Raw genomic sequence first — 16521 nt, 5'->3', positions numbered from 1 at the left:
AAGGTGCGCCTAAGAGCAGGCTTGGCACATTCAATCCACCAACTGAGGGTCGATCGGTAACGACCACGACGCTGTAAGGACGAGTTCCACGACTCTTCGATAGCACCTTTACATACCGGCTCGTCCAGATGTGCGACGTTCGGTTTCCAGGGGGGCCTACTGCGCCACACACGTGCAGGTTGGAGGGCAATGGTGCAAATATAGGCTGTGTGGTCGGTGAATGCAGTGGGCCAGAGCTCTGCTCCTCTCGTCGCCGTCGAAAGGGTGCTTGTGACGTAAATCCTGTCCAACCGACTTGATGAATGACCTGTATAATGGGTGTAACCAGGAGCTGGGCCATGGATGTGGCGCCACGTGTCGATCAGGTGGAGGTCACGCACTAGCATTTCCAATTCCGCACACGGGACGTGATGTGGCTGTTGATCAGACGGAGATAATGTACAGTTAAAATCTCCTCCGATCACCATATCGTCTATGCTGCCCATAAATAGACGCGTAATATCTTCCGAAAAAAAGCGGGCCCGATCTCTCCGCCTCCCTGATCCTGAAGGGGCATATACATTGATGAGTCGGACACCGTTGACAGTTACTGCCATGGCTCTTGCACTCTGTAAGTACAGTACGTCCGTAGCCGCCAAGCCGTCCCGTAGCAGGAGAGCCACGCCACAATCGGTAGAAGAGGCGTGGGAGATGTGGGTGGTATATCCGTAGACGTCAGGGAAACTAGCGACACATACTTCTTGTAAGAGGGCCACGTCGATGTCCGCCGCATCGAGCATGCGTTGTAGCATTGTCAGTTTGTGTGGTGCCCTTATCGAATTGATATTGATGGTGGCAAGGCGAAAGGTGTGCTGCCTAGTCTCTTCACCTAGGGTAGACGCCATGGCAATCAAAAATAACCGCAAGAGATGCCGGACCCACCAAACCCGTTACAAATTATGAGTCTTTGACGCCCGGAGGGGCATCCCCAATGCCACCCCGTCCTCTGTCACCCGTTCCCTCTCCAGGAAGTTCCTCAACATCGTCCGACCACAGTGGGTGCAACACGATGCTGTGTAGCTGATCGGCACCCAAATCTTTCTCACGTACGTCGTCTTTGGTAGAGATAGACGGAGCGCCATCCACCGACGCGACCTGCTGCATCTGTGGTGCAAGTTGTAACTGGGCACTCGTAGTATGGGCAAGTGAACCGTCTACACCACTTAGATCTTCAGCAGGCGCATTATCCATGCCGTCGGATGAGATGTCACCTTCTTGACCGGCCGTGTGGAGGAGGCAATCGTCAGAAGGGGTCCGCCGACGTCGCTTGCGTCGTCGAGGCGAACGTTGCTTTCGAACGTGGACATCCGTATCCGAATGTGGGAGGCAATCCAGCGTCGTATCGCCTTCCGCTAGGAAAGCCGCGGTCGGGACAATGTTCGCGTCCGCGTCCATCGCGTTCTGAATGTGATGTTGCGTCTGGATTCCGTGGGACTGTTGCTGCTGTTGTTGCTGTGGAGGGGGCGACATATGGGTTGTTATAGGGGGTCCTTCCTCTTCCTCCCTTGGTACTTCTGACGTCGATGGAAGTGTCTGAACGCCCGCTTCGTCCTCATCTATGGTGCGCATCGTCGTCTGAGCGTACGTGAGGGGCAGGATTGTCGTCCCCGTCGGGGAAGCGGAGTCTCCCACCGGTATCTGCGTAATTCTACGTTGTAAGCAGCTCGATCGAACATGGCCTTCCTGCCCACATCCGGAACCGGTACGCGGTTGACCGTCGTACATGCACGACAGCCACCGATGTTCAAATAGGACGGCACATGTTTCTTGAGCTCAAGTTTAATTTGGCGCACACCATTGTAGACCTTGTACGTCGAGAAAGTTTGCCACTTTTCTGCAACGTGGCTGATAACATTGCCATATGGTCGGAAGGCGTCCTTGACAACTTCCTCTGGGACCTCGAAGGGGAGCTCAAAAACCCGAACAGTCCTTAGGCCCATGCCTGCATGATCCACCGTCACTGCACCGATATGCCCGTCAGAATGTTTGAATCTGAGAGAGTTCGAGTATTTAGACACCACTGCGGCGCAGACCTCTGCACTGGTCATTTTCACATAAACCACGCTCGCCGTTATAGAAAAATGTATTCCGACGTCAGTCGCCGGATCTAAACGTAGATCGTCGCGTATGAACTGTTCTATTTCATAGGCTCGAGGACGCGCATGACCTGGTTGAAAAGTAATTTTGATCGTATCGTGGCGCCATGTGTGTGCCATAGCCGCACTGAACGTGGAACAAATACAACTCGCGCCGCGCGAAGGTAAACACAAGCAAGCGCTCACGGTCGCGCGCGGCGGGGCCCAGCGGACGTCCTCGCCCCACCGCAGCCGAAAGCAGACTGTCGGACCCGGGATCTCCTACTTTCGTGGCAGACGCTCTATCCATTGGAGCCACCGAGAAGAGCCACAGAGGACTCAGAGGATAACGCGACTGTAGGGATTTATCTCTGACACACCTCCCGTGAAACTCACATTCTCAACGTATTGTCCCGCACTACATTCGTAGTGCCCCCGACCATTGTACTCATTACTCGCGGCGCGTTGCCGATTCCCGTAAGATTTCGGGCACTGTTTGTGCATTCGCACAGAAGAAGAAAATGGTCAAGTGGCCGGTGAGGCTTAACTATATATATATACTAAGATGGTATCTGTTCCTTCGGATATGTCCGAAAGAACAGATACTATCTTAATATATATAATGGTTTGTCACATAAGCTGCAACAAATTAACGGAACAGTTTCACAATCAACCAATTTTTTCTGTCTGCTGTCAAAACATACGTTTTTAACGTTGTTTTAAGTCGCGTTGCCTTTTGGTAGGCTCGACTCTTGAATTTCTTTGTTGTAACATACTTCATACCCTTTATTTGTTGTTTTCATGTCTGTGAGACGTCTATGTGGTATCTTGCCTGCTCTCACTATTTTTGTCGCAGTTACTTGCGACGGTAACGTATTCTTACCACAGGACTCATATTCTGTAACCCATGTGTAGTATGACAACTGGCAACACTACAGGAAGAAAACAAACGTTTCACTGACCGGACGGATAGTTCATAATATTGTGAAAAAAAAAATATCACGTGGGCGTTTTGCACACGGCTTTTACGCTAGGCAGTTGTAATCTCCCCCTTCCTTCCTCATTCCAGCTATTGTCTACATTAAACAATGTCCAATCCAGGCAGTTAACAAGGAAAGTCTTTTATGAATATTTGAGAGGAGCGAGGATTACAACAAACTTTTTAGTGTACTTAGGTTGTCATCTAGAAATGGCTCCAGTTCTTCTTGTCTAGGGGTCTGATTCTTGAAGCTGAAAATGTCACATCAGGTCCTCATGGCTGGTTTGAACTAAATAAATCTGAAGATTGTTGCTGCGGCATAATTTTAACGTAAATATATTTTCTTACATTTTAAAATATCATATAGTATTATGATTTTTCACATTAACAAACCCGTAATTACATTGTTCTCACAAAAATACGTCCGATCACATCACAGGCAGGCTTACTACTCTCACACTATGGCGAAATAACAATATTCCAATGGGTCTACAATTTTTTTTAACAAATGAATTTCTAATAGTTTCCGTTTACATTATTAAGTTCGATTATTATTTCATAAATGAATACAGAAATAAACATAGTAAACACTACAGAATTACGTAGTTAAAAATAGAAATTTTAAGTGTGAAAATATTTCGTAATTTCAAATATGTCTAAAAAACAATAATTTTAACTGTAATTCAGAACTAGTACTTACCGATTATAACATCGAAACTAAAATATTTTATATAGCAACTTCTTTTCATAAATTTTTGCTTGAAATATAACATACTGTGTATAAAATTGCATGGAAGTTTTCAGAAACGCAATTCAGATAATATTGGTGTGCCCTAAATTCTAATAATAGTACTGGTATCTACAAGTACTATTGAGGAAAAGTAGTGCTAGGGAAGGATGTCCCTTTACACAGTCCAACACCATGATTACTTACCCACGACACCGTTGCTGTTTCACTTCTTGTTATTGGACGTTCACTGTGCCTATTTTCCTTATTTTTCACAGTTCAGTTCACCCTCTTCCTGTTTTCATGTTTGATCTGTGTTGAGTTTTTGACGAGCTATAAACTGGCCATCTTATTATCACTTAATCTGGGATGGTGGGGGGCAGTGCGATGGGGATTTTCCCTTGTTCGGACCCTAGTGAGCATTTCACTCTCTCTCTCCATGTCTTAATTACTTTGACTCCTCTGGGGCCGGGGGCATCCAGGAGAAGCCGCCATCCATCTCTGTCTTTGGCCATTTCCCTCAATTCCTCCCATGTCTTGCCAACTGTCCTTGTTTTCCCTTCCACCTCTTCTTCCATGTACCTCTAGGCCTGCCTCTCTTCCTTGTTCCTTGGGGATTCCATTCCAAAACCTTCTTTTCGATTACTCTATCTGGATTTCTCAAACTCAAAGTGTGCCCCAGCCATCTCCATTTCCTCTCATGTATATGTTCTTCTGTAGGTGTCTGATTTGTTTTTCTCCAGAAATTCTCATTAATCTTTTTTTAGTCGCCAAATGTTCACGATATATTCATCATGCGCCAGAGACGCCTATTTATGAAGCTGTGCAACTGTGATGTCATCCGTTCTAATTCATCCTTCACATTTGTATTATAAATACCAATACTAGTTTAGCATGTAACGTTTCTCTTTCTACATGTCGGATACAGTTGTATGAAAGCAGCAGTTGCCTTCTTCACATCCTCCCCAGTTTCAACATCTTCTCTCACCACAATACCGAGATATAGGAATGAATCGAAAATCTCCACTGGCTGCTCCCCTGCAAGCAGCCACAGTTTCACTTTCCCATATTTTATTCTCATTTCTCTTCTTTCGCAGATATCTCTGCCTCTTTTTTCAGTGAGTTTAATTTACCTTTCATATCTATCAGCCTTTGAGCTAGTAAAACAACTTCTTTTGCGAAATCCGAAACCTCTAGACGTTCATGGATTCCTTGTCTCCATCCCGGTGTGACTCTTGTAATGATTTATTTAAGGACAAGAAGCAATGGCGTTGATGAGAAAATACAGCCCTGCCCCACGCCGGTTGTTACCTCTATTGGTTGTGTCTGATTTCATTTGTAGAGCATACATTTGTAACTATCATAAAGGCCTTTCATAATGTTTAGGATCCAGTGTGGTATACCGTACTTCCGCAACACCTCTCTCCTTTCGATCTATGAAAAGTCAAAATGAAGCTTGCCTCCGAAAGCACATACTTCATCTAAAAAGTTTGAGTTAGATACATTAGCTACCTAGAACACAGATTTTGAATAATTGGAAAATTCCTCACTGATGCCCTTAAACGTCCCAGGCATTACAGCAAGAACAAACTTCAACCAAATCTCACAAAGACACACGTATATCCTTTTGATTTGTGAAACGGAGAAGCTGGCCACGAATTAAAGATAGTGTGGTCAGGTGCAACACTCTCAGACTCAAAAATATCTTGGAGTGAACCGTCATAGATCTCTTACTTGGAAGAAGCACTACATGAACCGCAAGTGAAAAGCCCCCATCAGGAGCAGTCTTCTATGGAAAGTGGTCGAATCATTGTGAGGGTTGGGCGGGAAGGGGAGGTAGTCAATTCGAAACTCTGAGAATTCCTGCAATGGCGCTATGCTACTCCGCAGCAGAGTGTGCGTGCCATGTTTGGTACAGTTTCTCACTAGCGTGAGAGGTGAACATACCTCTGAATGACGTCTGAAGAATCATTACAGGTTGCTTCAAATCAACGCCAATAGAATAGCTTTACCATCTTGCGTGGGTAGCACTAACTCCTGTTCGAAGAGAGATAGCTGTGAATGATGAAAGAAAGTGGAAGCAGGAAAGAATGCTTCCTCTGTATGGGCACGAACAACACTCGAAACTACTGATCTGTGGTCTTATCCCAGGATCGCAGCGCCACAGCAAAGTTGGCGTTGTACATCTATAGGACAGCTATTAGTGGCGTGTCGTTGCATTGTGCAACGATGAATGGGAGAAGCTGAAGAAGACACTACCTCTCTCTCAGAAGACCAATTTAGGGCCGAGCATGGAAGAGCTCTGCCCGTTTCGTGACCTCAGTTGAAACAGTCAACAACATCGAGCAGTTATTCAAGTCTCAGATGGAAATGTACTTCCGTAATTGTTGAGCAATGTAATTAAATAAAACCGTATGTTAATTAGTTCATCAAGTGATGCTTTAACAGTCAATGATAATCGTAAATTATGAAGCAATCCTGTGGCAACGGACATACGTAAACGGACATAAGTAAATCTTTCCGTCATTCACGTAACAAACTGAAACAATGTTTCGTTTGTTGTGGTCCTGGTGAGTCTTGTCCCAGAGCAATCAAAGAACCCAGAGCTATGGCTAGACGATTGTAGTTTTATCTGGACACAACGAAGTCAATGAGGAGTTTTCTTAGAAAATCGATGGCACTTACACCACTGCTGAAAAATCTAGTTTTGAAACTATGGAGGAGTACGACTTACCTCCCCACTGGTTGTAAAAGTGTTTCAGAATCTCTACCTTCTAGTTATGACGAGATACGGAAGTCCCTGAATAGAATGAGATCTGGATTTGGCAGATCAAAGGCTAATTTTGTAACATGGGGCTACAGTAATTAAGATGATATTCGGTGTGATTGAGGAGAAGACTGGACTGATCATCATTTACGTCAGTCCGTGTCCAGACTCCAACACAGAATTGGTCTTCATCAAGGAACGGAAAATGTGTTGGAAGTGACCATGATTTGGGCATCGGTAACGTACAGGTAGTCATAACTTTGTTTAATATGTATGTTTCTGACACGAGAATAAGTAAATACTGATACACTTTGATGCATTCTATTTCTTGAGTGTTCTTAAGTGAAAAGAGGGTTGGAGCATTGGCGTAAACGCTGAAGCCTAATCACGTTTGCATAGAGATATTCTATAATTCATGACACGCATTAAAATGCATTCGTAAGCTATCCATTCTAGTACAGTCTCAGCATCGTCTTTAGTAATCCATCTGATTGTCAAGCAGTTTACTGCTTTTTTCCCTTTTTTTTCTTTCCGACGTCCCAGGTTTCTATTCTGTACAAAAGCACACTCTGGACTACAGTGTCGTACATTCTCTTCTTCGTAGTTCTTTCTATTTATTCGAAACAACAAAGTTCGTTGCTATTGTTACAGCTTTCCTTTATTAATTCTGCTAGTGGTTTCATCACTTCCGTGCCCAGTTTATTAAATAATACCCTAAGATATTTTGCCTCCTTCCACACCTACCATTACTTCTCCACCTACCAGCAAATTATTTAGTTTTTCAGTTTCAGTGCCCACGTACTCAGGCTTCTTTATGTTTATCTTCTGACCAAGTTTGTTGTAGTTCTCGTTTAGCGTTTTTATCATCTTCTTATTCTGCTAGTACCAGCTGCAAAATACAGGCTAAATATCTTGCTCTTTTCTACTGTCACTCTCCATAAACCGGCATTTTCTATGGCAAGCCTACAGTATTGTTCTGAGATGCAGCCTAAAGAGAGTCGGTGACAGCGTCAATCCCTTCTGTTCAACTATTCTCAACCCTACTCTTGCTGTATTATTGTCATATAATTTCATACCTGCCTGTAGCAATCTCTGCTCCATTTCACGCAATTCTTGTGAATTACGAGGCGATGATTTGATCGCCTCTCAGCTGTGTTCCGTCATGATCATATTAAGCGAGTTTGATGGCCAACACATCTACGTGAGTTCACTATTATGCTCCTCAAACCACTGCGGATTGATTCTGGCTTTGTGGCAGTTACCCTCCTGAATGATGCACTTGTCGTCGAGGAAATAATCAGATGTGAAGGTGGTCCGGTTACCATCAAAGGTACATGGAAGTCCAGGTGAACGACCCCCATAGCATAATACTCCAGCCACCAACCGGCATGCATGGTAGCGAGAATGTTTTGTGCAGCCGGTCAGCTGCCGCTTAGATGGTGGAGTATCCGGGCAATACGTAAAACCAGCAGCATCGAGAAGAATATGACGAGGTTATGGGTTTTAAAAATGCTAGCCGAACAAGGTAAAGTCCGTGAAGTAGTTGATATATCGAAGAATAAGCTTGATTTCAATAAAGATATCGGGTGCTGGCTTCAGAATTAGTGGCTACCAACTTTTAAGAAAGTGTAATACAAACATCCAAGGCGAGCAGGGATCATAAACAACTATTAGGAAACAGCAAGGCAACATACAATGACGGTATTTTGGATTCCCCTTCTCCCTGAAATCAGTATTTACCCAATTACGACGGCCCACCAAAGGCGGCCTGATTATTTTTATCCAGCAACTCCACTTCTTAGGAAAAGCGCCGGTAAGCAAACTTTTATATCTAAACACTACACTGGCTGTCGACAGTATTCCATCATCCCGGGACACGAATGGACTCCGGAAGAAAATTCCAGCAGAGGGATCCAAACGTCGAGCATCGAAGAAGTTTAAAAGAGGAATACGACGCGTCGTAACGGCTCAGCAAGGTTTTTCCAACCAAGTGGAGAAATGTTCGTCCTTTTCGTCAAAGATCGTGAAAATAATTCCCAGCACCAGCTTCAGCATCCATGAAGCATAGCCATGGATTCATAAATACGCATGGAACAATTGGTCCAAAGCATCAATAAAACGTCAGTCTGCACCAGTAACAGTCACTGGAAGGGTCAAGCGATCAAACATAATGCACGGAAGGTTGTGGCTGTGTATACTGTGGTGTCACCGCCAGACACGGCCGCGGTCCGTTAGTATATGTCGGACCCGCGTGTCGTCCCCAATCAGTAATTGCAGACCGTACGCTGCCACACAGCAGGTCTAGAGAGACTTCCTAACACTCGCCCCAGTTGTACAACAGACTTTGCTAGCGATGGTACACTGACAAAATACGCTCTCATTTGCCGAGACGATAGTTAGCATAGCCTTCAGCTATGTCATTTGCTACGACCTAGCAAGACGCCATTACCAGTTACTGTTGATACTGAGTCATGTACAGTGAAGAGCGACGCTCATCATTAATGGATTAAAGCTAAGTATTCCACCAGCTATGTCCGTTTTTCTAAAGTCTAATTTCCTTGTCCTGTTCCAGACCTCACGCCAGCCTGCGTGAGCTAAAACGCGTGCCTTTCGGCTTCCTCTAGTACCTGGTGTTGGCTCTCCTGCCAACCCACAACATTGGCGACGAGGCCACACCGCGTTCGCAACTATACTGCCCTGATTTACTTGTGTAATGGCTTCGCCACCATTTCCACATGTACTGTCCGAATTTTATCGCTTACAGAATCAGCAGACGCAGGCCTTACTGGATGCCCTTGGACAGCTCGTCCAGGGTCAACGTGCAATGTAAAACGATGCGGCAACCGCTGCTCCACCGCTAACGATGCCACAACACGCAGTTGCACCAACTTTTCGTCCTTTTGATGCTGCACTGGAAAGCTGGACGGAGTGGTCACGCCAATTTGGATTCCATCTCGCCGCCTACAGAACTCAAGGTAACGAGCGGCAGCCTTTTTTATTGTCCTCCATCGGGGTGCACACGTCCCGTGTGATAGTCAAATTATTTCCCCGACGCGACGTAGCAACACTGTCCTACGACGAAATTTTGTCTGCATTAGATGCATATTTCAAATAATCAGTCAATGTAGTTGCCAAACAGTATACCTTCTTTCATACAAAACGTACGGCAGGTCAGAGTAATCGGGAGTGGGTTGCAGCCTTGCAAGGCCTTACTAGGGATTGTGCTTTTGAGTGTCAATGTGAACTCCCTTATTCAGATACTATGGTAAGTGATGCAATTGCACAGAACGTTTCTGATGTTCGTATAAGGGAACAGATTTTGAAACTAGTCAATCCCTCCCTTCAACAAGTGATGGAAATATTGGATCGGCAGGACACACTTGACTTTGCTCAGGAATCATTTGCAACTTTGCCATCCATGTGTCAGGATAACCAGATCGCCGGGCGAGCTGCACGGAACAGTAAACAGTCCTCACGCCTGGCCGCGCCACTGCCGCCAGGCTCTCAGCCACGTGTCCCACGCCGGCAAGCACGTGCAGTGCTAAAATCATGCCCGTGATGTGCTACTAGACATTCGCATGAGAATTGCCCGTCACGCCAAGCTATTTGCTTTTACTGTAATAAAAAAGGACATGTTCAAAGTGTTTGCCAGAAAAAGCTCAGATCAGAAGCTCAAAACCATTCCAGGCCCTTTGCTTCACGCCAGAATCGGAATCGAACCAAGGATACTCAGGCTCGCGACACTTCGCCCATGGAAAGTCATATGGTTCATACCACTCCGCCCAGTGCCACTCTCTCTCACAGTGACTGTGTTCGTCCCACAAATAATGTGCGTCGACATCGCTGGACCTCCTGTCAAGTCGCAAGTGATTTTGTACCAGTGTCAGCAGGACAATAAACTTTTTGTGGACTTGGACATTAACAGCAAAGTGATACCATTCCAGCCCGATACCGGGGCTGCAGTTTCACTGATCAATCAAGACACTTACAAACTGCAGGGCACACCTCCGTTGCGTGCCGCAACTGTTAAGTTAACTAGCTATTTGGCTCACCAGATCCCTGTGTTAGGACAGTGCAGCCTTCTCGCAACATACAAGGGACAAACAAAACTTGTGTCATTTTACGTCCTTCGTTCTTCTTCTGCAGTGAACTTGTTTGGTTTCGATTTATTTCAGTTGTTTAACTTGTCTATAGTAAATCAGGTCCTATCAGTGAACCAGACTGTGCCATCAGACAGTGTTTCTCGTCTCTGTGAAGAATTTGCAGACATTTTTGCACCGGGCCTCGGTTGCGCTAAGAACTATAAAGCACATTTGGGACTGAAAGTAAACGCACCACCAAAATTTTTCAGAGCGCGCAATGTTCCCCACGCATTGCGTGATGAGGTCGCAAAAACATTACACGATTCGGAATCACAAGGTGTAATTGAACGTGTGCAGGCTTCTCTCTGGGCATCACCCTTAGTAATTTTGCCAAAACCTTCCGGAAAATTGAGACTTTGTGTGGACTTCAAGGCAACAGTGAATCCATAACTAGTGACTGCAACTTTTCCTTTACCCCGCCAGGAAGATCTTTTGACAAACTGTGCCCGGGCAAATATTTTTCGAAGTTGGGCGTAGCAGAAGCGTACTTGTAAATACCGGTGGACGAAGAATCCCAGCGCGTTTTGGTGGTTAACACGCATCTTGGTTTGTATCGATTCAAACGACTGCCATTCGGATGTGCATCCGCCCCTGCATTATTTCAGCAATATCTACAAACTGTTGTGCGTCGGTCCCTACTGCAGCAAACTATCTGGACGATATTGGGATCTCCGGAAAGACGGAAGAAGAACATTTCGCCAATCTCAGAACATTCTTTCAGGTCTTGCGACAAAATGGTCTTCGCTTGCGGAAGGACAAATGTATGTTTTTTGCTCGTGACTTACCCTATCTGGGACATGTACTCAATGCCCAAGGCATACATCCCAGTCCAGAGCACCTTCGTGCCATACAAGACTTGCTTTCGCCGCAGAATTTGAAGCAGCTACAGAGTGTGCTGGGAAAAATTAATTACTATAACAAATATGTTCCACAGGCCTCTTCCATTTCAGCTCTGCTTCATCGCTTACGCCGTAAAGGTGTTCTGTTCGTCTGGACGACAGAATGCGAACGCGCCTTTCGCCAGTTGAAATCGGCGTTGCTTTCCAATACTTGCCTTACGCCATTCGGTCTCCGGAAGCCCCTTTTGTTGATGGTGGATGCATCGGATTTAGAGATCGGTGCTGTGCTTGCGCACAAAGATGGTTGGCACGATCGCCCTATTGCCTTTGCGTCCAAATTGCTCTCGTCTTCGCAACGAAATTATTCACAGATCGTGAAAGAAGCATTGGCTCTCGTATTTGGTGTTACAAAGTTTCATGATTTCTTGTATGGTCGTCACTTTACCATCATCACCGACCACAAACCTTTGACACCGATTTTTTATCCGACCAAGCCTGTACCTCCACGTACAGCGCAGAAATTCATTCGCTGGTCTATTTTCCTCTCGCAGTTCCGCTATGATATCTTGTATCGGTCCACTGCTAAGCACGGAAACGCCGATGCGTTGTCCCGTTTGCCTGTTGCTGAGGATAGAGCATTCGATTCCTCCGAACTTGCTTGCATGTTCATTGATTCGGAAACCGATGACGTGGTCGAATCATTTCCGATAGATTTTCGTCGTGTAGCTACAGCCACAGCTGCCGACCCTGTCCTTGCTACCGTTCTGCGTTTTGTTGCTACGCAATGGCCCTTGTCAAAGTCAGGACAGAGGATCCGTTGGTTCGCCGATTTTTTGCTCACAAGGAGAGACTATTTGTACGACGTGGTGTTTTGCTGTTGCGTTCTGATAATGATCAGTCCAGGGTCGGGGTCCCACGTTCGTTACAGTCCTCTGTCTTACAGCTTCTCCACCAAGGACATTGGGGTATAGTAAGAACGAAACAACTTGCTCGTCAGCACTGTACTTGGTTCGGAATCGATGCCGCGATCACGAATATGTGCTCTTCTTGCATGGTGTATGCCGAACAACAATCAGCACCACCGCGGAAATTCTTTGCTTGGCCAAAAGCTACTTCCCCTTGGCAACGCTTACACACCGCTTTTGCTGGTCCATTCTGGAATGCTCGATGGTTGGTTGTGGTAGATTCATTAAGTAATTTTCCTTTTGTTTTCCGGGAGTCTTCCACGACGTCATCTGCCTCCATCCAAGCGTCATCTGCTATCTTTTGCATTGAAGGTCATCCACAGACAATTGTTTCCGACAATGGCCCACAATTCATGTCTGCAGAATTTCAGGCATTCTGCGAGGCCAGTGGTATTCAACATCTGACGTCCGCGTCGTTTTCGCCACAGTCAAACGGTGCCGCTGAACGATTGGTCAGGACTTTCAAGTCACACATGTTGAAGTTGAAAGAGTCGCATTCTCGGGAGGACGCTTATTACTGTTTTTGTCCTCGTATCGCTCTCAGCCCCGAGACGGTCGCTCGCTGGCTGAGTTGCTCCACGGTCACCCTCATCGAACCTTGATGTCTTTGCTACATCCGCCGCATCAGGTTCCTGTGCAGCGGCAGACACCTGCTTTTGCCCCAGGCGACGTTGTCTACTACCGCCACTCTCGAGGTTCACGGCGTTGGCTCGAAGGGCGCATTCATCGCTGCCTCGGCCGCGCTATGTATCTGGTTTTGGGGGCCTCTGGTGAGGTGCGTCGGCATCTCAATCAGCTGCGCCTCTGTCGTCGCACGGGATCTGCCGCTCCCCGTCTGCTTTCAGCGACGGTGCCGTTCGGTCACCGCCCTGGGGACCCATCTGCTGGTTCGCCTCAGCCCCAGGTGTTACCGACGCTGCCTTCCATTTGGCCCCATGGCGACGCGCCGCCGACGCCGCCTGTTCTCCCGATGGCGACGCCCCCAGTGGAAGCGTCGCTGCAACCGCCGGGCGCCTCCCTGGGTTACGCGCCGCCGATCGCTTCCCGTGACCAGTTGTCCTCCGACATGGAACTCTTGCCCGCTCCGGACCATATGTCGTCTTCACCCGTCGGGTGCCCCGGCCCGATGAAGGTCGACCCTTCGGCCCCTCCTGTCTCTCTGCGGGTGCAAAAACCGCGTGTTGGCGTGCACCCTGGAGCAGGTTTTCAAGCGTTTCTTAGCTCCCCGCGGTCCGAATAGCAGGGTGCGGGTGGCACAGCCTCGCCTGTTGTTAGGCTCTCCACCTCGTCGCATACGTCAACATGGGGTCCTCCCCACAACCGTGCCCCAATTTGCGGGGGAGGAATGTGGTGTCACCGCCAGACACCACACGTGCTAAGTGGTAGCCTTTAAATCGGCCGCGGTCCGTTAGTATACGTCGGACCCGCGTGTCGCCACTATCAGTGATTGCAGACCGAGCGCCGCCACACGGCAGGTCTAGAGAGACTTCCTAGCACTCGCCCCAGTTGTACAACCGACTTTGCTAGCGATGGTACACTGACAAAATACGCTCTCATTTGCCGAGACGGTAGTTAGCATAGCCTTCAGCTACGTCATTTGCTACGACCTAGCAAGGCGCCATTACCAGTTACTGTTGATACTGAGTCATGTACAGTGAAGAGCGACGCTCATCATTAATGGATTAAAGCTAAGTATTCCACCAGCTATGTCCGTTTTTCTAAAGTCTAATTTCCTTGTCCTGTTCCAGACCTCACGCCAGCCTGCGTGAGCTAAAACGCGTGCCTTTCGGCTTCCTCTAGTACCCGGTGTTGGCTCTCCTGCCAACCTGCAACATATACCGTCAGTCTTTTGTTTATCACTTGCCACTCTACAGAACACGGATGTTTTCCACTGGGCAGCCAACATGTACGCCAACCAAGTGGGTTAGATAATAAACTGATGCCCATTATCGTCCATCAAAAACATGATAACAAGAGGAATGGCTTCAGGTCCCGTGGTGGCATCATCTGTGTGTATGATTCTATGTGCTATCGTCGACGCTCAGAATGTCTGGAACTGTGGCTGCGACTAGCAGGGGAATTAACCGGATTGAAGCTCATTTATACTCTTCTGCACTAGGTCATTCTGCGCATCGACAATACTTGACCGCAAGGGGGTCACCTCAGTCCGATTGTCTTCAGCAGCGAACTATTCTGCTTTTCTGCCAACTTACCAAACATGCAGAATTATATTTTCGCGGGGCGTATTACTTCTGTAACTCGTTCACAATAATTCTGCTAGAACACACATCGCTCAGAGACTTCATAGGATGTAACGTCGGCAGTATCGCATGGGACTACCTGTGCTTTGTTTAATCTTATTTGGTATACCTAAGAAATGAATTACATGCAGTGAAATGAAATGGACAGGTCGACTGGGGATTAATCAGTAAAGTTTCATTGACTTGGAATGACATGCAGTGAAATGAAATGGACAGGTCGACTGCGGATTAAAGTTTCATTGACTTGGAATGACATTAGAGAAAACCGTCCAGATATACGGCACAAACAACGTCCGGATTGGAATCTCAGTCTGGTACGAGTTTTCAGTAGTCATTACGTATTCAGAAACTTTCGATGAAACTAGGAAGAAGGGACAGACCATATAAAAATTTTTAGCCGTTGTGGGGAGGCGGCAACATAAATACTACTCAGATCAACATGTAGAATCACACAATCAAATTAACAACTCATGCACCATAGTTTGCGACAGAAACGCTGAAAAACGGAAAAGAGGTTTTGTGATGTGTTGGACGAAGACCATTTCTGTTTTAGTAAGCATAACGGCACCACAGAGGATTTATGACTTTTAACTATATTGTGGAAGCGACAGTGAAGAAAAATCAAGGAACTCTTATGGGCTATGTCGAGCGAGAAAGAGCGTTCCCTTACGAAAAGCGGTGCTACATGGGAGTACGGTTGGTATACAGACTTTCTTTCCAATTTCTGTACATATATTCCACAAGCCAGCACACGATGCAAGGCAGAAGATACCTCGTACTATTTCTAATTATTCCTTATCATGCTCCACTCGCATCCTCAGTAAACTGTAGTACATCATTTGTGTGTGTAGAGAACAAGGACGGTCCTGTCATACTTCTCTGGGGCACTCCTGACGATATCTTTCTCTGTAATGTACACTTGTCGTTCAGGACAAGGTACTGACTCCGCTTTGTTAGTCTTCTAGCCACTCACAACTATGAAGTCGTTTACCGTATGCTTGGACCTTTATTAATAGCGTTGAGTGTGTCACTTTGACAAAAACTTTCTCGAAGGAAAAGACGCCGATGTGCTTCTGAACGGCGAGCTGGAAAGTGCAACTGGTGTAGTTCCACATTCCTTCACATTATTCACAAATTATGTGTTAATGACTGATACACGTGACGAGCTATAGCTTGAAACTGTACGAAATGAAGAAGACTTGGTGTGGAAATATGCCAGTTATTTATTTTCTTTCTGATGTATTCTTTACCATACTCATGTTTTCTTGCTTTGCCATTAAGAGATTCTATGAATTAGCCCTCAAGTTTGCTCAACTTCTAACACCACAGGCGGTGAATAGATCGGAAGACTGTGTTAAGAGATAAAAGGAATTATTTAGATCCTAAAGGTAGACGGTAGTTGATTTGGTATGAAGGTCAGCGATTCAGTAGTAGCAAAAGCAAGGAAAAAAAATAGCAGTGATTGTGAAATAGGGCAAAGGAATAAAAGAAGATCCCGTCCCGTAGTATTTCATGCAGGGCGAATTTTAATTATTGCTGACACTAGATTTAAGACTCGTGAAATAAGGTTGCATATGTCGAACAGATCTGAAGAAATCGGGGGTCTAAGATGCGCTCTGTACTGTATAATTTTATGGCCAGAGTTTACGAAACCAACTATTTCAAACACTAAAATTTTTCCTGATGTATATGTGGACCGACCCCAATTTATTGATAATGAACTACCG

The sequence above is a fragment of the Schistocerca piceifrons genome, chromosome 3 (assembly GCF_021461385.2).
Source record: "Schistocerca piceifrons isolate TAMUIC-IGC-003096 chromosome 3, iqSchPice1.1, whole genome shotgun sequence".
In the NCBI taxonomy this organism is placed as follows: domain Eukaryota; kingdom Metazoa; phylum Arthropoda; class Insecta; order Orthoptera; family Acrididae; genus Schistocerca; species Schistocerca piceifrons.
Note: the sequence above shows the minus strand (reverse complement) of the source record.